The sequence below is a fragment of the Myodes glareolus genome, chromosome 1 (genome assembly GCF_982192425.1).
Source record: "Myodes glareolus chromosome 1, mMyoGla1.1, whole genome shotgun sequence".
Lineage (NCBI taxonomy): Eukaryota > Metazoa > Chordata > Mammalia > Rodentia > Cricetidae > Myodes > Myodes glareolus.
The window spans coordinates 134,207,534-134,231,377 of record NC_142026.1 but is presented as its reverse complement, the minus strand read 5'-3'; the positions used below and the strand labels follow the sequence as shown (position 1 = coordinate 134,231,377).

The window sequence follows — 23,844 nt, the reverse complement described above, 5'->3', positions numbered from 1 at the left end:
AAGGAGAGACATTTTGTCTACTACAATCCACTTAACAGACTCAAGTTTCATATGCAAATACATTAGAAAACAAACCAAAACATGAAGCATTGCCAATTGACTGAAAGATCGTTCACTCTGCCCTGCTGGACAGGAAGAAAAAATGTAAGGATAAAACCTGCCAGCGAGTTGGAGAAATAAATCACATCTGTTTAGATTCCTGTCATGCCATCGTGAGCCTGGCTGCTCCTCCCCAGCAGGGTCCGGCTGGTGCCTGATACCTCTTGGGCTGGTTATCTGTCAAAGGGAATGTTTGGAAGATGTGTCTGTCCACCCTCTGTTGCCAGTCCCTCAGCCCCCCTGTTCATGAAGCTCTTACTTTTTTGCAGAGGGCTAGGCTGGGAAAATAGTCTTCACCCATCACTTAAGAGTCTCTGTCCTGAGCTGGGGCCCCCTCTTCTTACAGCTCTTCTGCTGTGTTTCACGATGTAGACAGCTTGCCATCCTGGGCAGACCGACAAAGCAATTTAGATTGTTTTGGTGGCATTTTGTGGTGTTGGTTGAGTGGTTTGTTTCATTTTTGGCTTTTTTATTTTTGTTGTTGTTTTGTTTTGTTTTTGAGAGAGGGTTTCTCTGTAGCTTTGGAGCCTGACCTGGACTAGCTCTTGTAGACCAGGCTGGCCTCAAACTCTGTAAGTAGAATAGCCAGAAATTTCTGATTCTCTTGCCTCTCCTTCTCCAGGGCGGGAATTCCCCGCTCTACGGTGAGTTCTGCTCCGTGCAGAGGCAGTGGATTTCCCTTGGCCTTGGGGGACAAAGCTGCTATATCCATTCATCCCAGAGTCATGGCTGCATTCATCCCAGAGTCATGGCTGCCCTGCACCCCAAGAACCACAGACAAGGAGAGGACTGCAGGTGCCTCATCAGAAAGTCATGGGTTGTAGAGTAGACTGACCTAGAGCTCAGAAGCCGACAGGAGACCTGCCACTCCCCCCACTTCTAGTAACAAGAGGACAACAGTCCTCAACAAGGGTTCTTTCCATGGCTCACGACCTCTGCCAGGCTCTATAGTAAGCACATTGTTACATCACTTGGTTCAATCCTTGCCCCAGTCTCTGGGGACTGGGAATTGTGTCCCTCATATTTTCAGAGAAGACTGAGTGTGAGTGAGTCTGCCTAGTCTCCCAGCTACTAAACGGCAAATTCAGTCACCAAGGCTTGTTTAACCTCCTCTTCTCCCCTCCAGGGCTCTTGAGTCATCTCATCCTTGGCTTTGACTAGACAGTGGCCGTGCATGATGAAGACTCATGAGGTCACATATCGGGTGACCTGGGGTCTTTATCACCTTCTCCGTGCAGTCTTATAACAGTATACAACCCAACCCCTGCTCCAGGAAGTCTTCCTGCTGCCTGTGCACAAGCAGGGAAGCCCCCGCTCACGCTCACCAAACCTTCCCAGGTCCTTTCTTGGCCCCTTTGATATTCAAAGAAGAGTTCAAGGCCCAGAAGCCTTGGCACTGACTGGCTGAGATACCAGACCCTCCTTGAAACACATATCTCTTGGTGTGTACATGCATGTGTGTGTACATGTGGGCAAGTGTGTTTGGAGGCCAGAGGTCGGCCTCTAATATCTTCTTCAACTGCTCTCCACTTTGTTTTAAAAATATTTGTATTATTATTGGCTTTTTCTTTTTTTTTCCTTTTCTTTTTGGTTTTGTTTTGCCTTTGCTGCTTTTTTGAGACACAGTTTGCCAGTAGCTATGGAACCAGTCCTGGAACTCGCTCTGTAGGCCAGCCTGGCCTTGAACTCACAGAGATCCACCTCTGCCTCCCAAGTGCTGGGTTTAAAGGTGTGCACCACCACTGCCCAGCACTACTGTTTTTGAGACAGGCACTCACTACATAGCCCTGGCTAGCCTGGAACTTGCCAAGTAAAGTAGGCTGACCTCAAATCGAGATCTGCTTTCCACTGCCTTCTAAGTATTGGGGTTAATGGTTTATGCCACTACCACCAAGATATTCATATATTTTTAAGTGTGTGCATGTGTGCATTCATGTGTGTTTATGTGTGCGCACGCACACATGCGTTATGTGCAGGTACATCTAGAGGCCAGAAGTGTTAGATCTCCTGGAGCTGTAATTACAGATAGTTGTGAGCTACTGAACATAGGTGCTAGAAACCTAACTTGGGTCCTCTGCAAGAGCAACATCTTAACTACTAAACCATCTCTCCAGCCCCTCCATGGTGATTTTGAGACAGGGTTCTTACTTTTTTCTGGAGCTAGCCCGTTAGAGTAGGCTGGCTGGAGAATGAGCCCCATCGATGCCCCCGTCCCTGCCTGCCCAGTCCTGAAATTGCAGGCACACATCACTATATCCAGTTTTTCACATAGGTTCTAGGGCTCAATCTCTGGTTCTCATACTTGACTGACAAGCACCTCTACTACATGAACAGTTTCCCTGGTCCTGAAACCAACATCTTAACGAGACTCCAGGTGGGACCAAGGCGCCTTGTATTCTGAAGTTTGTTTCCGGATACACCAGAGCCCTTAACTACCAATCCTCTGATTCTGGCGCTATCTGCTTGTTGGTCCTTCAATTTTTGTTTGTTTGCGTTTGTTCTTAAGGGACTGTAAGTGCTGAGACCAGCTTCTGCAAAGCCCGAGCCTGCCCAGATTGCAAAGAAGGTAGAGCAGAGCTGGCAACAGGACAGCTCCACAGACGGTGGTATCTGTCAACCAGACCTTGATGTCTCCAAGCCTCTCAGGTCCCACCTTCCTCTGAGTCCTGTAGGCACGTAGGCAAGCCCTGCTTTTTGTCGGGCCTGTGAGATACAGTTCGAGGAAGACGTCACACCTTGATTTTCTTAATGCCAAAAGAGCCCAGGCTCAAGCCTGGCATCCTTCACTAGGACCACCTCCCTGACCCACAGCTCAGGTGTCCCAGGGGCACTGAAGGGGCTGTGCATTCTTGGCAGCACAGCCCCCACTGAACCCACGAGGAAGCCACCTCCTGCGGGCTCTGGAATTTCAGAACCCGGTTCATAAAAGACTTTATAGGAATCCTGTGGTCTCTGCCAAGCTGCTGCCTGGATCCTGCCCTATTGTGCTTCTGCGGAGCTGTCACCGCCTCTTGAACAGCGCTCCCCCTCTCCTTTTAATCACTTATTTAGCAAGTGCATCGGCCCTTGAAGAGAAACCAGCTATTTGCTCTTTCTCACTTCCTGTGAGAAGGGTGGGGCCCACCGGCTGCTCTCTCCTTGACAGTTGCTATGATTGAGTGTGGGAGTTAGGCCTTCTGAAGGCAGGGGAGTGAACCGAGCTGTCTTTGGAATGCAAGTGCAGGCCATGCCGCCCCGAAGGTGCTGATAAAGGAAAAGTGGCAGGAGCAGGTAGTGCGTGAGTGGGTGGTGTTCAGGGCACACCCGTTGTGAGAGTGTTGTGTATGGTAAGTGGTGTGTGTGTGTATATGTGTGTGTGTTGGATTGTATTACGTGCCTCCACCTTCTCCCTTTGCAGAGGTCTTCTGGGTTTCCGGGGGTCTTCCACAAGGGCAGAGAGTAGACTTTTCTCTCTAATGATGAGAGTCAGCTCCTCTCCTTAGGTGCAAGAGATGGACTCTTGGTAGCTACAGTAGGTTTCACGGTGTCTTTTATGGCTCCCTATGAAGTCTAGTTCTAGGTTTTAAGGATATGAGTCTTCAGGGGTGGGTCTCAAGCCAAACCCAGAGAAGATAATCTTCACCTCGGTACCATCTCAGATCAAGACAAGGTGAGTCCTGGTGTTGAGCTAAACCTGTGCACTGCCTCACATGTATGAGACCTTTGAGCCTTGGGTCATGTGAGCCATCAGGCCCATCCCAGAACAAAGTCAAGGGGAGCGCAGTTATAAAAGGCAGTCTTGATGGCTGCTCTGGGTGGGTACTCCTTTCCCTTTTTGGTTTAGAGGCAGAGACCTAGAAGGGATAGGAGTATAAATTCTGGACCTCACCAATCTAGAACCAAACTCAATTCTGCCACATACTACGTACAGAGTCCTTAAGCAATTTATTTAACCTTTCTGTGCCTTGTTCTTCATCCACAAAGAAGTATAGTGGAATCACACACACACACACACACACACACACACACACACACTCCATGGGGCTGCTGTGAGACTCAGGGGGCTTGGCAAAGAGTCTAGAACCCCAATGACTATTAGCCATGACTCTTGGAGACTGCGTCTCAGAGTCCACCAATGGCCTGTCAGGGCTTGCATTTTAATCCGCTGAAACCCCGAGGGTAAAATTCATCCATGGAATTTCCTACACAGCGGAAAGGAAGTAAGACCGGCACACATCTTATTTCCGGCTGTGCAGACACCTTTTCAGACAATGTGCTGAGTGGCAAAGCTGTAGGTCTGCTCCAGGAAACACACACACTGCCTGAGGGAAAGACACTGACCCTACGGACAGCCTGTGAGCCTGTGTGCATTCCTCACGCGGATGTGTGGTGTTGGGGATGGGACCCAGGGCCTTACACATTAGCTGAGTAAGCGGTCGGCCACTGCAGTACACCCAGGGCCCAAAACTTTCTACTTTGAAAATTCATTTTATGCACTTAAAACTAAGAGAATATCCACTTCTGAATCGATACTTGGGAAGTTTCTACTGCTAGTTCGACCTAAATACCTGACCTGATGAAGACAGACAAGACAGGATCCTAAGTGAAGTCTGTGGAGATTTGCTTCTTGTTACACTCTGAATACCAGTCCACATGCTGTCTTCAGAGCCTCAAATCTATTTAAATAAATCCACGGGCCGGGCGGTGGCGGCGCACGCCTTTATCCCAGAACTTGGGAGGCAGAAGCAGTAGATCTCTGTGATTTCGAGGCCAGCCTGGTCTATAAGAGCTAGTTCCAGAACAGCCAGGGCTGTTACACAGAGAAACCCTGTCTCGAAAAAGAAAAAAAAAATTAATAATTAATTAATTAATTAGAAAAATAAATTCATGGAACTGAAATACAATACTATATTAATCATTTGTGTATTCACTCCTTAATCTAGCCAATAATTATTTATTAACACATTGTATGTCAAATATTACGTTGGAGGGTACTAAGGTTGTAAGGACTCATAGATATGATACAGAGGTTAATAATAATACATAACATTTATATTACGATAAAAATCAATACAAGAGGGTCCAGGCGATGGTTCAGTGTGTGAAGACGCCAAGCCCGATGACCTGGGAAGAATAGACTTTGGCAAGTTCTCCTCTGGTCTACACACACACGTGCACACAAATAAGTGAGGAAATAAAGTGTAATTAAAAAGCAATGAAAGAAGGAATACTGTTAGTGGCAGCAGGAAGACACAGCCCAGCACAGACATCAGCAGCTTGAGAGTTCCCTTCCCCAATAAGGCCCTCCACTCAGGAAAAGATGGAGACTGTATTGTTTAGACAGTGACACACAGGGAAAGAACACACAATCCTAAGGAATGGATGTGGCTTTCTAGAGAGTCAAGCTTAGGTGTTTTTAGAATGGCTGTATACAATTGTGACATTTTATTCTTTCTTTTCTTTTGTTAAAATAATTTGTTTTTATTTTAAGTTCATTGGTGTTTTACATAAATGTATGTCTGTGGGAGGGTACCAGATTCTCTGGAACCAGAGTTATAGACAGTTGTGAGCGGCCATGTGGGTGCTGGGAATTGAACCTGGGTCCTCTGTAAGAGCAGCCAGTGTTCTTAACCTCTTGCCATCTGTCCAGCTCCTCATTCTTTCTTTTAATTTGAAATTTCTGTTAGGTATCTAGTTGCATTCATTCATTCATTCATTTTTTTGCATGTATGTCTGTGACCATGTAAATCAGACGTGGAAGTCAGAGAACCACTTACAGAGTACAGTTTCCTCCTTCTGCCCTATCCCTGGGTCTTAGGGCTGGAACTCGGGTCTGTTTGACTTAGCATCCACATTATCCCTGGGTCCTAGGGCTGGAGCTCAGGTCTATTTGACTTAGCAGCAGGAGCCATTATCTACTGCCTCATCTTGCCTGATCCTGTGACTTTCAAAGTTACATTCCTCAAAGGATACCATTTACAAGGTTTAAAGATTAAGCAAAGCTTAAAGTTTAAAGAATAAGTAAAAATGCAGAAGTTGGCTTCTATCTCTTTCTGACCTTAGCAGCCTTTTGCTAATGAAATTGTAAGGTGGTTTTCGTGAGGAGTGCTGCTGGTGTTTAGGGATGAGAGATGAGCACAGACAGGAGAATTCAGGGCCACAAACAGCCTCCCCTTGAGTAAGCATGGCTCCGATGTCCTTAACAGTCTTTTCTGAGGTACCACTAGGCAAACACACACTATCTCTGGAAGTATGTCTTAGCTGGGGTTTATGCTGCTGTGACGAAACACCATGGTCAGAAGCAAGCTGGGGAGGAAAAGATTTGTTTTATCTTACAGTTCATAAATCCATTATCAAGGGAAGTCTGGACAGGAACCTGGAGGGAGGAGCTGACACAGAGGCCATGGAGGAGTGCTGTTGACTAGCTTGCTCAGTGTGCTGTCTTATAGGACCCAGGACCACCAGCCTGGAGTGAAGTCACACACCGTGCGGCGGGCCCTCCCACACATCCATCCTTAATCAAGAAAATGCTCCACAGATTACCCATAGGCCAATCTGGTGGGGACAGTTCGCAACTGAGGGTCTCTCTTCCCATGACATGAAACTAGCCAACACAAGGCAATTTTGACTTTGTAAATTACATTGAACTTCCTTGGCTGTCAGTCATTAGGACAGGCTGACTGGATCCTATGGTGAGGGGCTTCACTGCCTTCTTATGCCCTTTCTTTTCCCCACCTCAACACACCAACACATTTACAACACACCTTCAGTCGTTGAGAGGCTCAGAAGCACTTTGGCAATGCAGCGGGGGTTAGAAGTTTGGAGACAACCTCTCCCATGCAGGCCACAGTCAGACATGACAAACAGGAGGAAGAAGCAGCCTGTCCCCTCAGGCAAATGATTTCTATGGTGGCGATGTAAAACAAACAGAAGAATTCAAGAATAGAACAGCATTCTCTTTCATGAGCCCTGTTTACTATACTACCACAAATTCGTGTAAACTGTGTGTACTTCTTGTACCGAGAAAATGCTCGGCTTTCATTAAACAAGAAAGAGCACTCTAGTTCTTGAGAGGAAAGGAATTGTTTTCACATAAAAACCATCGCCTAGCAACCAAACAGCGACTCACACACCTTGTTTCCAGCCGTGGCCACACAACCCCACCCTCTCGCAGGCTCATTCCTGATAACTCAGAAACTCAAAGGAAGATCTTTTAATAGGATCTGTAGTGGCTGTTACTACATTTTCAGTTTCTAGAGTAAAACCCCAACCAGTTGTGATGTTCTGCCAGCTTCTCCTCATGCAGTCCCACGGCGCCTCTGGAAAACCCAGGGTATAGCAAGGAGGAGGGAGGACCTTTGGGCTGGGTTCCTCTTTCTGCGTTTTTTCAAAGCCTGGTGGTGGCCTCACTTTTTGCTCTTCAGCCTGGGGGCAAGGGAATCTTTCTCTGGCTTCCTGCCTCGGTGTGGAAATGGAATTCCACACTAAAAGCACTACTTCTCAGAGTCAAAGCCCAAGTCCCTTCCAGTACCACAATCATCTCATTGCCTGGTGCTAAGAGTCAAAATGAGTAACCTGTCTTCCCTTCAAACGTCCTGCGCAACAGAGCCACGGGACACAATGTTTGGAAGTGAAGTTGCTAATCAACATTCTATAGAACAGAGTGTATCCAGCGGTGTGAGTCATAGACCAGTCTCTTCGCCTGTGGACCTCACACTGGGTGTGCCAGCTGCTGTAGGTTGACTCAGGGCTTAACCCCTCTGAGTCTGGGAAATTCCACTCACCTGCTTTTTCTACGAAGTCTCAGACACAACTGAGCGGCCCCAAGGATATCTGTAGGAGGCAGAAGCGGCCAGCCAGGCAAGGTGGAAGTGCGTGGCTTATAGTTATCCCGCCGTAGGTTTCCTCTGTTGGTAGGAACTGTAATGGGGGGGAAATGCAAATTTTAGCAGTTCAGCAATTAGGCCCAGCAATTAAGTGTGACTTTCAATCTAGCCATGTAGGCAGTTTTAGATTCAAGAGAGTTCAATATTCCCTGAGATCACATGAGTCATCCCACCCATTCATTACCCCTTGGCTTTGCCTTCCCATGTGATAGGCAAGCACCCTATCGCTGATACACCCTCAGTCTTGATTGCTGTTTTTATCACCATCACCGACATTGTTGCCATACTAGTGTGTGTGCACGCACATGAGCATGCAGTATGTGAGTGTGCATGTGAGCATGTCTGTGTATGAGTATGCAGAGACCATAAGACGTCGGATGTCTTCCTTATTCCTCACCTGATTGCCTTGAGCCAGGGACTCTCACTGGACCAGAACCTAGCTACTCTGGCTAAGTGGGCTGGTTAGTAAGCTCCTGAGGTCTACCTGGGTTAGCATGCATGCATAGCCAGGCTCAGATTTATGTAGGTATGTATGCATGTATGTATATATGTATGTGTTATGTAAGTATGTATGTAGTAGAATTTGAACTCAGGACCTCACAATTGCAAAGCAAGTGCTTTTATCCACCGAGCCATCTCCCCAGCCACTATTAACTTGGCTGTTGTTTATTTGAGATGGGCTGACCGAGATCAGACTCAGTGCCTCCTGAGTTCTAGAATTAAACGTTTGTGCCACTCTGCCAGACCCTGGTTTAAAATGGGTGTTAATTTGTGCTTTTGCTTGGTGAGTTTCTAAGGCCTCCAGGTCTGGGTGTTAGTGGGAGTCATGCGGTCTGCACATCCCAGTCTGTGTATATTCCCTCAAAGTGTGTGCAGAGGTTCTCTTGTGTAAACAGTGGCCTCAACGTGTGTTCATCTGGCCCTGCCCACCGAAGACGGAGCTTCCCCAGCCTCTTTGTGACATTATGATTGTCGTTTTCTTCCTATCTCAGGTCCCCTCTTTACGATCAGGTTGGTTGGTTTGTTTCTTTGAGAATGGGTTTCTCTGCGTAGTCCTGGATGCTCCGGAGCTTGCTGCGTAGACCAGGTTGACCCAAAATTTACAAAGACCCTGCTGCTTCCACCTTCTGAGAGCTGGAATTAAAGGTGTGTGCTACCACACTCAGAAATAATGTAATTATTTTTGGGGGGAATGATTGGGGGATACAGCTCAACCCATAAAGGTTGAGATAATCTATCTATTTTTGGTCAAGCCTTCTCCAGAAAGTGAGTCAAACTTGAGGAGACTCGGGGGGATTCTCTGGTCTTTCACTCCACATTCCAGAGTGTCGCACACAGGGAGCTGATGGGCAGCCTTTTAATTAGCTAAATCCCTCTCGTTCCCATTGCTGTCACCAACATGCATAGCTGCTGCATGCCCTTCTGGGGAGAAGAACCGTGCCCCCCTCCGCATGCCCCAACAGGCATAAGTTAAAAGTCCCACTCCCAATCCCTTCCGAATGTGACCTGTTTGGAGACAGGGTCTTTACAGAGCTCATCAAGGTCAAAATGAGGCCATAAGGACGATTCTAATCCAATATGACTGGAGCCACAGAAGGATAATTTTGGACCTGGAGTCACACAAAGAGGAAGGGAATGTGAGACACGGGAGAAGATGGCCATCTTCATGATAAGGAGAGAGGCTTGGGAAAGACCCTTCCCTCAGGAAGAGACATGCTGCCTGTCTGGGACTCTAGGATGGCAACAAAACAAATCTCTGTTACTTCAGTGGACTAGCCTGTGGTACTTCGGTCCTGTGGTACTTCGAACACCCGACACATCCTTCGCTTGTTTGAATTCATCTATGTGTAGCTATGGTATGTTAAGCCTGAGGATACAGAAGAATAAAAGGCATGCCCTGCCCGTCGGAAGAATGGAGAGATACTGATCCTGGGCTCTAGCAGGAGTTATAGTATTTGGGAAAAAAATACAATATCAGTGAACTTGGGCAGGGTTAATAAATGTGTGGGTGTCATTGTAAGAACCAGCTTTTCTGCTTTTAATCAGAAGGTCTTTCTTTATTTGGAGAGAGGGGCTTCCGAGTGTCGCAGCACATGTGTGGATGGCAGAGGACAGGTGCAGAAGTTGGGTCTCTCATTTCTGCCCTGCGGATCTAAGAGCCTAGATTTGGGTCATAAGATTTGTTATTGTTATTATTATAGTTGTTGTCGTTGTTATTTATTATTGAGCTTTTGAGACAGGACTTCTCTATGTAGCTCTGGCTGTTTTAGAACTCTCTCTGTAGACCAGGCTGGCCTCAGGGACCCACCTGTCTCCTGTACACCAACAAACCTGACCAGAGTTGTTTATGTTTACGAGGTTTTCTCTGTGAAAATCAAATTTCTTATATCACCACTAGGATGTCTCCTGAATACCCTAGTCACTACAAAATCTATTACAGCTTTAGAGGGCTTGTCGAGAAATCCAGCCCTTTCTTCAGACAAGCAGACTGTAGCTGACTGGAGACAGACAACTGCGTACCAGCGCTGAGTTAAGGGTTTTCAAAACCTTAGCTTTTAAGCTGAAACTCTCTGAATTCTGAATGGGTCTGTTCTAGCTTTGTTTCTGTTGCTATGATAAAAAACACTCTGGGTTTTAAAAGTGACTTAGGAAAGCAAAGTGTTTATTTGCCTTACTCTTATGGGGGACACAGTCCATCACTGATGGAAGTCGGGGCAGGAATTCAAGAACAAACTTGAAGAAAGAAGCCATGGAAGAATGCTGGTTGCTGACTGGATCCTTCTGGGTCAATTAACAGATAAGAACTCCACCTCATCCTGCACCCCAATATATTTACCCACAGGCTAACCTAATACAGAAAATTCTTCAGTTGAGCTTCCCTGTTCAGATAATTCCAGATTTTAGCAAGTTGGTGTTTGAAGTCAACCATCATAGGCTTTGAAGAAAGGGGAAAAGTGCACCTTTCTACAAGATCTGTAAAAGCCCTGCCAAATGTTTAGTGGGCTGTGCTCGGATAAGGAGGATTCTGAGTTCAGAAGAGTTCGTGATTTACAATGGCACACACGTAAGTGTAAACAAATACTACCGGCTGCAAAATAAGTAGGTAGGAGCAGAGGAATGTGCAAAATGCTATCAACTGCGCACAACCGAAGGAAATAGAAGGCTTGCTCAGCCGCCCCAGTTCCTCACCTTTCGGCAAGCACAAGCTAGAGAAGGAAATAGAAAGAGGTGAGATTTACCCATTGTCCAGGAGCAGAACAATTAACTTGATTTTGGCCTTGCTGACCTTGGATGAAGACATGAGTTGACAGTCCCCAAGTGCTGCCAACTCTGGAGCAAATGGCATCCTGGTATTTCCATGGCCTAGTACCTGCCCCTCTTCTGCCCACCAGTGTCTCCCCCAGGGTATGGTTCTTTCGCTTTATGGATGATCTTTTGGATCAGGTTCCCCAGGAGCAATGGGCTGGAATTCCTAACTTCTCTGGCTTGATGGAATCAGCCATGATTTCTAACTTTCTTAAAACTACAAAGCAAAACAAAACAAAACAATTTATTTTAATATTTAGAGTTTGTAGGGAGTAAGGCAACCAGGAAACTATGATCAAAAGCTCAACTTTCCCCTTAGGTTTTGGTCTATATAATGCAGCTATTTAGAAAATCTAGAAAACCAGGTATGGAAGCACATGCCTGCAATCCTGGTACATGGGAAGTACAGGCAAGAAGACCAGGAGTTCAAAACCATCCTTGCCTATGTAGCAGACTAGAGGTCAACCTGAGATACACAAGACCCTGTCTCAAGAAGGAAAAAGAAAGAGTGGAATTTCTTGTTATGTTAACACCACCACCACCACCAAATGTCAATTCTGAAAGAAGGAGAAAGTGTCCAGGTGACCTGCAAGTGACCAAGCCTCTTTGGTCATAAAGTCCATTTCCTTAGGCCACAGCAGTGACTCCTCAGTCAGTCTTCTCTGCAGTTACAGAGTAGCTAAATCGCCATGCATTTAATCATCTACTGATGCTCACAATCGCCATTCATTCATGCATCCCACTGATGCTCACTGAATGTTTTCTGTTGGCAGGAGCTGACAAGGCCCTAGGGGGATGGCCAAGAATGCGCAGGTGGGTTGTGTACTCTCACGGGGTGTGTATTCTAGAAAACCATGCAGAGCATGGACATGTGAGCAATCCTATGTTCCATAAGTCTGAGAGCACTGAAGCCGGAAGAGGTCAGGGCGGAGGGGACTTGTTTTGATCGGACGAGCAGGGGCTTTCTCGTTGATCTTATGCAAGCCAAGAGCAACATGATTTCCTCACAGAAGACATCGACTATTTCCCAGCTTTGTAGAGGCTCATTGCAGCCACACGAATTCAACATGGATTTGTCAGTGCAGATAAGTTTTGAATTATTTATTTTTTACACCTTATACCTTCTAGCAGCCAGGGTGTGTGTGCGCACATGTATGTGTGTGTGTGTGTGTGTGTGTGTGTGTGTGTGTATGTGTGTGCACGTGTGCATGCCTGCACACCCTAGGTGAGAACCTATGTAGATCCACCCAAGGGAATAAAATTTGCTGGGTGGTGCTCTGGGAAAATTTCTTAGAAACAAAGTCCTTATGCTTGGGTCACTGGCCTGGTGCCCTTCCCCCTCTGCTGACCCTAATACCAGGGTTACAGCATTTCTCTTATGTAAAACACTGTGCAAGCCTTAGGCTTCAACATAGCTCTGGTTGTCCTGGAACTCACTCGTAGACCAGGCTGGTCTTGAACTCACAGACATCTGCCAGCCTCTGCCTCCTGAATACTGGGATTAAAGGTGTGTACCACCACTGCCCAGTGGCTTCAACATTTCTATGATGATCCAAATTTACATCCAGGTTACAGTTGGCTACGGTGAACTATTATTATTGTTGAGATTTTTCTAAAATCAAAATATATTATTTTTCTCTTTTCTTTTCCTCCCTCCAACCCCTCCTGTGTGATGTGGAATTTCGCTCTATATGCTGTAATTACCATTAATGAATAAAGAAACTGTTTTGGACCTATAGCAGGGCAGATTTTAGATAGGTGGGGAAAACTAAACTGAATGCTGGGATAAAGAAAGTCAGAGTCAGAAAGAAGCCGTAGAGTCACCAGAGTCAAACATGCCAAAACTTTACCCGGTAAGCCACAGCCACATGGTGAAACACATATTAATGGAGTTGTGTTAAATTAATATGTAAGAGTTATCCAATAAGAAGCTAGAGCTAATGGGCCAAGCAGTGATTTAAAGAACATGGTTTCTGTGTGATTATTTCGGGGCTGAGCAGCAGGGAACAAACAAGCAGCCTCCTTTCTACACCTGTATACCTCCTCATTTGCTCTCTTTCAAATCTGTGGCCTCTGGCCTCTTTTAGGAATATGTGTGTATTTCTAAATATATAGAAACAACTTGCTCAGTTCTATAACATTACTTGTATGTATATGACTTCAAGGCTGACCACACTTAGCTAAGTTCTAAAAGTCCTTTCTTTCTTCTTTACTTCCTTCCCTCCATCCCTCCTTACATTTCCACCCCCTCCCTCTCTCTTTCCTTCCTTGAGACAAGAGCTCTCGCTCTGTAGTCTAGACCGGCTTCAAACTCATGGTAACCCCCTTGTTGCAGCCTCTCAGGTTTTGAGGCATTGCATCAGGCCACTTGATTTTCAAATGAGCTTTCTACCATATGGCATTTCTTGGCGTCACCAGGCTGACAGTTTAATACTTAGGAGACTATTTCTTAAAAATAAAAGAAAGTAGAATTGAGTCTCTTGGGAGAGCTAAGGAAGGCTGCTCCGTCAGTGTCTATGCAGGAGGATTCCCGTCGACCACAGCTGGGTCGCCAGCTCAGAATTGGAGCTGAGGTTCCCTTCAGCTCACACAGCCCTTTGACAGAGACTGGCGGGTAGCCAAGCAGTCTAAAGCAAACGCCGTTTCAGATGAGGGGGAAAGTGTTGGTCAGCAGGAAACAGAGCCTCTGTGCAGAGCAAGGTGTGCTCAAGACCTCCGTGGTTTGACCCTGGGTTGCCATTTTCTCCTCTAGTCCCCACTCAGTTGTAAATTCCTTGAAAGAAGGGAATGGGATTATTTGACTGTAGTCTTTTCGGTCTCAGTTCTCTGTTGAGCAATACCTTCCGAACACTTCGCTGGCTCTCTTTGAAGGGCTCTTGAAATGAATGCTAGTTGATACCAGCAAGAACAATTACTTCCAGTAAGAGAGAGATATGCTCTGTTTAGAGGCCACTAACTTTCAACTTAAACCACTTCTAAAGCCCTGAATGAGTGTCTTAAGTGTGATCTTAACATAATCTTGTGTCCGTAAATTATAAGGTTTTTCTGTCTAGACTTGTCTATAGTTCACACCCACCGAACACAGGATGATTAAATTTGCCTATTTTTGCCCTTAGTAACAGAAAGTTGAAAAGAGAAATAAGAACTAACATTAGGAAACTATTTGTTTATGTTAAAAAAGTATACAACACAAAATTTAGCAACTTAACTATTTGTGTGTGTGTGTGTGTGTGTGTGTGTGTGTATACACAAGGGAGTCCATTGGCACTTGTATGCATGCATGTGAAAGACAGAGATCAATCTTGATTATTGCTCCTTAGGCACCGTCCTTCAAGACAGGGGTCAATCTTGATTATTGCTCCTTAGGCACCATCCACCATTTTTTGATATAGGATCTCTCACTAAGTGGGATAGGTTGGTGGCCAGTGATTCCCCAAGGATTTACCTGTCTCTGCTTCCCCAGGGCTGGGATTACCACCACACACAACTTTTAAAAATGGGTCTAGGGAATCAACTCAAGTGTCTGTGTGCAAGGCAAACACTTTACCCACCCAGCTATCTCCCAAGCACCACGCTCTGCCTTTTTATGGGTATCCTGGGATCAAACTCAGGTCCTTGGGAAATGTGAGGACAGCCCCAGATGAACTGCACCCCAGCATTCTATCTTAACTATTCTTCAGTGTGCATGCCAGCAAGACTCAGCATTCACATGCTGTTTCGCAGCTGATTCATAGGACTTTCTCCTACAGAACTGGGAATCACCACTGGTCAGTTCCTTTCTCCTGCTGTCTCCTAATTCTATATCACAGAGAAATGGGCCCTTTGGGGAGAGATGCGGACTGCTTTGCTGAGCAGCCCTGGTTTAGACCCTTTCCAAGGCTTCTAGCCTGCTGCTGCTCTCCCTTGTGTGACGGCTGTTCCAGTGTTATTCTGCTGCCTACTTGTTGCCATCTCAACACATTCATTAGTCACAAGATTCAGATGTTCAAAGCCCAGCCCCCCAGGCTTCCTTTACAGTCTGCCACCATCAATGACACATTTCTTCAGCTAGGAGGGTGGACCTAGCTCATGGCAATTCATCAGCAGGCTCAGCACGGCAATGGCAAAGGATTTTAATTTCTAAATTCTATACCAGAAGCAAAAGTGATTTGCATGCCACCATTATAATATTATAGTGTCTGGTGTCTGTTTATAGTACATATCCTTACCACAGCACTTCATAATTCATTGAAGTGCTGTTCATAATTCATTGAAGTGAGGTGTTTTCTCATTGCTCTGAGAATTTTTGTTTTTTTTTTCTTGTTTTGTTTTTGTTTTTGTTTTGAGATAGGATTTCTCTGTGTAACAGGTCTGGCTGTCCTGGAACTTGCTCTGTAGACCTGCCTGACCTTGAACTCACAGAGATCCACCTGTCTTTGCCTCCCGAATACTGGGATTAAATGTGTGCACCATCACCACCCAACGAGTTATTTCTTTTACAAGGAAAGAATTTGTATTTTCTGTTGACTTTTGCAGTACTCAAAGGTATTTGGTGATGAATGGGAGTGGGGGTGGGGTGAAGGTGGGGTTCTTAATGATGCTGCTGTCACCTTCACAAATGTGCGATCTTTTCCTTTTCCAGGTGCCTAGAGATTCGTGCTGAATTTTCCTCCCAATGAATTTATAGTCACACAAACCTAGTCCCTGAACTCAGCAGAGACAAATCCCAACCTTTGTGCAGTCAAAAGTTGTAAGAGCTCAGAGCCTTAAATGAGTTTTCCCTCTGTGGCTATGACTCTCTGTGGTCACACACTCCTGAGTTCTGTCAAAATGCCACATTTCTTGAGATCTTGCCACAGTGAGCCCTTGGCTGGAACTAGCCTGGCACAGTCCTCTATGTTGGCTCATTCATTCCAGAAATCGCGCGAAAGACTTAAGCAGGAGGGTCGTTTGAGTCCTTGAGTTGGAGGTTAACCTAGATAATGCTGCGAGGCTCAATCTCAAAAATAAATAAATAGAAACAGAAAGAAGAAGAGAAGAAAAGGAAAGGAAGAAAGGAGAGAAGGAAGGAAAGAAAAGAGAAGGGAAGGGAAGGGAGGGGAGGGGAGGGAAGGGAAGGGAAGGGAAAGGAAAGGAAAGGAAAGGAAAGGAAAGGAAAGGAAAGGAAAGGAAAGGAAAGGAAAGGAAAGGAAAGGAAAGGAAAGGAAAGGAAAGAGGCCAGGAATGTGTTATAGCCCAGTTGGTAGACTACAACTCACATGGAAAACCTAACTTTCTCAAAGTTGAAAGCAGTTATGTTATGCAGACAATGAGAAAATTTATGATCTTTTTAAAGTTTATTTTAGATTTCAGTGTTATAAACAAACACAAAGGCTTGATGATAAAAATGTATCAAAACAGTTTTTATTGGAGTTCCCAGGTTCACTTGAAATATCACAGTGGAACTGGAGAAATAACTCAAAGGGCCATTGCTTGCCTAACATGGACGAGGCCCAGGCTCAATCTTCAACACCAAACCCCGAAACATTGTGATATTAGGAATTTTATAAGTGTGGGCAACTACTAAAAGTTATATCTCACCCCTCGGTGCCATCCAAGGCACAAGATTTGGGTAATTCTTAATCTGCAAACTAAATGCTCCCCATAGCTTCCCATTGTTGACATTATGGGATGACTTCTGCACAAATTATCCAGCCTTCGGAGCTTAGAATCCAGCGTTTTCCAATGCGCTGTTATGACTACACAGACTGCAGCTCACTAGAGGAGGCGGCAGTGTGTCCTGTAGAGCGGCGTTCTCTTCCCTTGAAAAACGCAAACACAACAAATACAGGCAGAATCAGAATACGGACATTTTGTCTCAGTTCGCTTTGTTTTTTTATTAAGGTCTCACTATGTAGCACAGCCTGGTCCTGTGCTCAAGAGATCCTCCTGCCTCAGGCACCCAGCAGCAAGGGCTTTGGAAGACTGGGAACCCGAAGGCCACCATCAGTTTGTGAGGGAGGACCCAGAACACCAGCTGGAGCTGGCTTTCCTCCCAAGCTGTTCACCTAAACTTTGTTCTTTCTCCTTATCCGGCTGCATCTCTCTCACAACAGAAAGGGACTTTGGGTGCACTCTTTATTACCCTCAGGAATGTCAGCTCTTTATTCTTTGACCTCATCATACTTTGGACCTCTCGGGTTATCTCTGTGCTTCTGATCCTTAACCCTCACTAGTTGGAAAATTTGAATTGAATAATAAACTTCCTAGGTCTCCAGGTATGTTATTTTGGTCTACCGAGGTGTTTCTGAAATGTGTTGTTTACCGTACCGCATTCTTTTCTTTAGTGTGTTTTAAAAATTACATTTATTTACTTACAGAGGAACACAAATGTCGTGACATATGTGTGGAGGTCAGAGGGCAACTTATGGGAGTTAGTTCTCTCCTTCCAGCATGTGCGTCCCAGGGATCAAACCCAGGTCATCAGGCTTAGCAGCAAGCACCCTTACTGTAGAACCATCTTGTCAACCCCAGGATGAGATGATTGTGCTATCACTGGGAAAATGTCTTAGTCAAGGTGTAAGGAGAACAGATGTGGGGGGTCAGAGTTTGTATTTAAGGACAGGAAAGACTTCAAAGGAGAGGTGTGGAACTTGGGGTGTTAACGAAGCATGGCAAGCTAACAGATGACCAGTAGCAGATAAATATCAAGCCTTATACCCTTACTTCAAGCACTAATTAGTAAATTAGTAGATTACCCACCCCCTTCCTGGTTGTAGCAGCGGAAACCAAAGTGAAGCTGGAGAGTGCTCTGCTGGCCTGGGCACACTTTGGAAGTGTACCGTCAGGGTGACAGCTGAACATAAATATTAACAGCTGGCATTTGCATCGGGTTCTCTGATAGGGCAGATTTTTATCACCCCACGCGACAGAATGGGACTGTTGTTGAGGTCACCAGGCACTCAAAGATCCAGGTCTCTGATTCCAAGTGCTGGGTCCGTCCTCACCCCTTTCTGTAAGAGAATCTGGGTCTCCAAGGAGAGCAGGCAGGCTCAGAGCTGGACAGCATCCTTTGGTGCCACCTTGCAGTCCAACCTGAGACACATTCCTTCCAAAGAATGCCTGGTTCTCCTGCTCCAGTTTTCCAAGCGCACACACAGACGCACACGCACACACACAGGCACACACACACACAGGCACACCTCACCTCTGAGAACAGACAGTAGGTAGAGTGTAGAGTCCCTGCTTGTCCCACCTTCACATTTCCACAGAGCCAGCCAGGATTCCATGCTGTGGGAGTAGGAACCAGAATCTCACTGCCATCAAAGTAGGGACGGGCCTGTCACAAAACCACCTCGGGGATTCCCACGGTTCTGGAGATGGGAAAACGTCCCTGGGGCTTGTTGGTCACTGCTGTTTTCTCTGGGGAAACCCAGCAGCTCAGGTGTCTTGCAGCTGCCCACCTCGTGTCTATCAGAGGGAATGACACAGACACTGGTGGCATCCAGCATACGACATTAGCAAATATTACCCTGTGCTGGGCACTCGCTGCAAATGAATGCACTCTAATAAAGACTATAATTCTAGGTATTGTGGTGATCTATGGGGTATAAAAGACAGACTGCTTAGGGACCCTGCTCAAATGTATCCGGGGGATGGCAACTGCCTCATTCAACATCTGCCTCATTCAAAAACCACCTGGCTGCAGTCCAGGATGCAGGTGCTGAGACGGATCTAGACTTATGGAACCTAGTTAACTAAAACCAGATTGTGTGGTGGGGAGGGGGTGCATAGGGAACCAGTTCAGCCAGTAAACCTGAGTTCAGTCCACACACGCAAAATGCTAGGCATGGAGGCACACACTCATGATCCCATGGCAGGGCGGCAGAGAAGGCAGATTCCCAGGGCTTCCTGGTCAAACAACTGAGTCTTCTTGGTGAGTCCAGGCCAGTGAGACACCTGCTCAAAAAAAAAAAGTGGATGGTGACCAAGAAAGGACACCTAAGGGTTGTCCTCTGGCCTCTACACACACATGTCTACATGTGTACAAACATATTCACACATACAAATAAATAAGTGACTATCAGATGCGGGTTTAATTGTGTTGATGGCTTAATCTCCAGGGTGTCAGAATGTGTATTTGGAAACAGGGTCATTGAAGATGCTAAGGTACTGTGAGTTCTCACTAGAGTGCATTCAGCCCTTAGTTCAGTTGTACTGACATACAAAGACACAGAAGAGAGGTGACAATGAGCTACAGAGGCTGTGAGTGATTGGAGCAATACTGGAACCGCCCAAGAGACTTCTGGGGTTGCCAGAAGCTGGAAGAAGCTAGGGTTGATTCTCTCCCCCATGTTTCAAAGGGAGTGTAGCCTGCAGACTCATTGACTCCACACTTTCGGCATCCAGAGCTGGCAAAAGAAATGGCTATTGTCTAAGTCGCTAAGCTTGTGTGCTTTGTTATAGCCGCCCTGGAAAACCAACAGGAGGTAGAGACCAGGGGTGCCGGGAAAGAGCTACACAGCAAGAGTGACAGGAGCTTGGGGTGGCCAGGAGGACAGGCGAAAGCGGTGCAAGATCTGGAAAGGGAAGAAAGCGCTTGTCTAAAGGAGAAGCCACATCCTGGATGGGAAGGGGCTGGGATCCACAGGTATGCAGAGCACTCCTGGGTGGGGGAAAGGTGCAGAAAAAGCAGAGCAACTGGACTGTCCACAATGGCTGGGGAGAGGGAGTCCTGTGTGACTCAGACAGAGGAAGGGTGTCACAGAGGGCCGTGGACTCTCCACAGAAGACTGGTAGGGAGTCAGTGGGCAGCTGAGAGGCTGTCTGGTCCTCCACATGGGCTGACACTTGCTCACTGTGCCGAACTACCTCATTTGGTAGCAAGACCCCCCCCTCCCTCTCTCTCTCTCCTCTCCTCTTTCCCCTCCCTTTACTGGGGATCGGACTCAGGAGCTCACACATGCTGGTCTACCACTGAGCTACATGTTCCAGCTGTGGTACTTGTCCTTCTTGAAGTCTGCGTCTTTCTGCTAGACAACATGAAAATGACCCACGTTTACCCCCATGAGGGCTGTGCTCCCCGCCTCCGCTGTGTTGCAGGTACAGCAGTGTGGTCCAGGGAAAGGCCCTCCATTCATGTTGTCGGTCTTCTCAGAGGACCCACAAAGAGTCCTGCTTCTGCGCTTGAGGGTTTGACCTTGACCCTGTGCCTGTAGCTGGACCTCAAGACCCCACACGAGCCACATAGACAGCGCCCATGTCTGTGTCCTTTGCATGCTGGCTAGACCTCCCTTCTTTTTGGTTTCTGCAGCCCTGCTGGCCCTGGGTCTCTCTATCTCGGGGAGGGGGGGCAGGCTCCGTTGCAGGCCCCACCTCTTCCTAGCACCTGCCAGGCCAGGCTGCCCCGGAAACCACTGGCCTGTGAGATGTTGCCAGAGAACAAGCAGACATGCTGATAGATCCACAACACAGTTCCACCTGCTGAGTCAGGGCTGTTCTCAATAATAAGTCACATGGAAGCCATGCCTGGCCTAAGCGAGGCACTTGGGGAATATCTGCAGGTTACATGAATGGATCGAGAGGCAGCGTGTGAAAATTAATGTGGTTACCCAGGGCAGGGGAAAGGAGAATCTCCACATAACCGATCCCCTTGCAGATACAGTCAGAGTGGTGTGGGCTCTGTGACGGTGACAAAAATGAGTGCTTTGCTGATTGACAGGCTAGGTCCAGTCTTGACTCTCTTGCTTCTGGCTGTGGGTTTAACGTAAGCTACTTAACCTCTATGCCCCGAGAGACGTTAATATTCACCTCTCAGAGCGCCCAAGAGGAGCAAATGAGGAGCAGGTGACTTCCCAAAAGTTCACGGTGATCTGCCATCAGGGCATGGGTCATCGGGTGCAGGGTTCTCCCTAAACCCTGATTCCTGGAAAAAGGAATAAAACGCAAGCCAGTATCGCCCAGGTTCTTAAAGCCCCAGGGCACCTGGGGACTGGACTTACCGAGCACACACCCTTGTGTGGCCAAGAAAACAGCTTCCATACTCAGGACCATCTCGTACCTTGCACAGAGTCGAGTCGGCATTTAATGAGAAGGAGGAATGACTGTGTGAGAACACGGACTGGAGGCGTCAAGGACCAGATCTCAGGTCCGAGGTGAGAGCAGATGTGGAAGCACAAAGCCAAGGCTGGGTCACCCCGATGCACATCACAGTGAAGTCCCAGATGTCAGGTCCAGAATGGTCCTTGGGGTCAGCACGGCTCAAGCTAAGGGATGGGAGTTTGGGTCTATGGCAGTCTAGGGAAACAGCAGTGGAAGGGGCGGGGAGCTGGAAGAGAAGAGATGGCCATAAGTGGAATTGTGAGGGATTAGCCAGGGACGTGGGTGGAAGAGAGAGGAGAGAAGCCGGGAGTAGCCTTTATGAATGAGGAGCACTTACCTGAGCGCTTTGGGAGTGACTTGGCTCTGGGGCCTGCTTGGCAGAGGCCTCAGAGCAGGTGCATTCTAGTACGCCTCCTTGAGAGGCTGCGCTGTGGACAAACTGCACTGTGCAGGAAGTCACAGTGTGTGACTCCATCACAAGATGGGCAGGCAAACCTAAGGGAGACGCCATGTAGCTGCCAAAGGAGATAGACGCCCTGAAACCTTACCGGGAAACCATGAGTCTCGTGGTAAAATGCAAAACAAAAGAAATGGGTTAATTTAAGGTGTAAGAATTAGTTAATAAGAAATCCGAGCTAATAGGTCAAGCAGTGATTTAATTAATACAGTTTCTGTGTGATTATTTCGGGTCTGGGTGGCTGGGAAACAAATGAGCAGTCTCCAGCAACACAAACCCACTCGTTCTCTGGGTCACCCTAGTTTGAATGATGTATGACTGTCTCTCCATGACCCTCTTGTGGTCATCTGCTCTGTGGAAATTCTCGAGTCCTGAGAGACACGCTTGCGGAGATGGTCTTGACATCAGTAATCAGAGGAGTCGGAGGTAGACCCGATTGTGGACCTGGGATGAGGGGCGCGGGGTGGGGGGGTGATAGGCACACACACAAAGGATGATGCAGCCATGAGACACAATAAATTCCATAAACCCATGGCACCATGGTGGGCAATGAAAGCAGTGATGAGTCAGGGGTGGGGAGATATGAAGGAGATAGAATCCTTGACCTTCATCACTTATATAACCCAAAATATATGCATACAACAGTTTGTAGAAGATGCTTAGGAACAAAATATGCGTTAGCTACATTAAGTAATTAATATTACTATATTCATAAAGAGCTGAACTCAATTGCAACAGGTGGGCTCCCCCAGAAAATATCTGCCGGGATAAGCATTCATGGGTTAGCCGGTACCCTAGCTCAGGGGCTCATTCATGTTTGCTTGTTTGGTTTCACTGAGTCAGGGTCCTGATGTGTAACCCAGGCTTGTCTGTGACACTAGATACTTCTGCTTCAGCCTCACATATGTACTTGCTGTTTGCTGAGAAGTCTTGGAGCTATGAGGGGTCCCAGAGCAAAAGTGACCACAGTGCTGGGCTAAGAGTCAGATCCGTCTTCAAGGAGCCAAGGTCTGCCTTGCCCTAGAGCGTCACTGATGTAACTAACTGTGCAGGGAGATTCAGACGAGGTCAATCTGGCCCGAGAGGGTTTGAGAGCTGGTGCAGTACTCAGTGAACAGAGGCAGTGGAGGGGAGCTTGGTCCCTAAGTGGCATTTTAAGAATGGAAAGGAAGGAGGGCTGAAGGTGGTGGTCCTGACTGGACATGCAAGAAGCCAGAGAAAGGGGAGGTGCAGAGGGACTCTGGAGAAGCCAGTTTAGATAATTCAGAGACGGGACTCTGAGATACCAGAACACCAGGGTGAAAAGCCTTATTGCTGGAGAAAGCCTTGAAGAAGTTTCTGTTTTCTCTGCGCTACCTTGGTTGATCTATGGCCTGGACTTGATGGGTAACCTTTCTTCCCAGCTCCTGGGTGAGGAGCTGGACAGAGGCGCGTGTGTGTTGTGGTTTGAAGAGGCCTAGTAGGTAAGGCTGCTGCTCCTGGTCTTTCTTTCATCCCAGCTCCCGATACACGGCCCTAAGGCTTCGCTGCTGATAAGGCTGCCAGTATGGAATGTGTGTAAAGGGACAGCCTCAGAACTGAATGGCAGAGTGGTGAGGGTGCCTCCTGGTCAGCAGCAACCTTGATCTTCTGCAGTGCCTTGTGGGAAGTGGCAGAGGGCTGGCACCATGGCTTGGAAGACTTGAAGAAGCCAAGCAGTGCTGGAAGGGGCTAAGAGCCTTTGGTGCTGGCGACGAAGGGTAAAGGGCAGACAGACTACAGGTGCTGGATGAGTCCTCCACACAGCATCAGGAAGGGGCTGGCATGCTGCCCTCGTGGGCTCCTTCACAGTGAATAGCTCATCTCCCTGACAGGAGTGAGGTCTCCCTCAATGAGAAGGTCTTCTATGTTACAAGTTCTGGGAGATGAGAGACAGGCTGTAGAAGTTTCTGGAATGAATCGAGGCCATCAGAGCTTGAGAGTCCCATGACCCAGTCTGGCCACATTCCTATGGGCTTCTCCACCCACCAGTTTGCACAGGTCCGCCCCATCACTGTCTAGGAGGAAACCGGGAAACCA

General features: G+C 47.1%; 1 pseudogene; it reads left to right on the top strand.

The window, feature by feature from the left end:
- LOC148123578 (uncharacterized) overlaps positions 1-23,844 on the top strand; it is a 41,268-nt pseudogene that overhangs the window by 15,150 nt on the left and 2,274 nt on the right.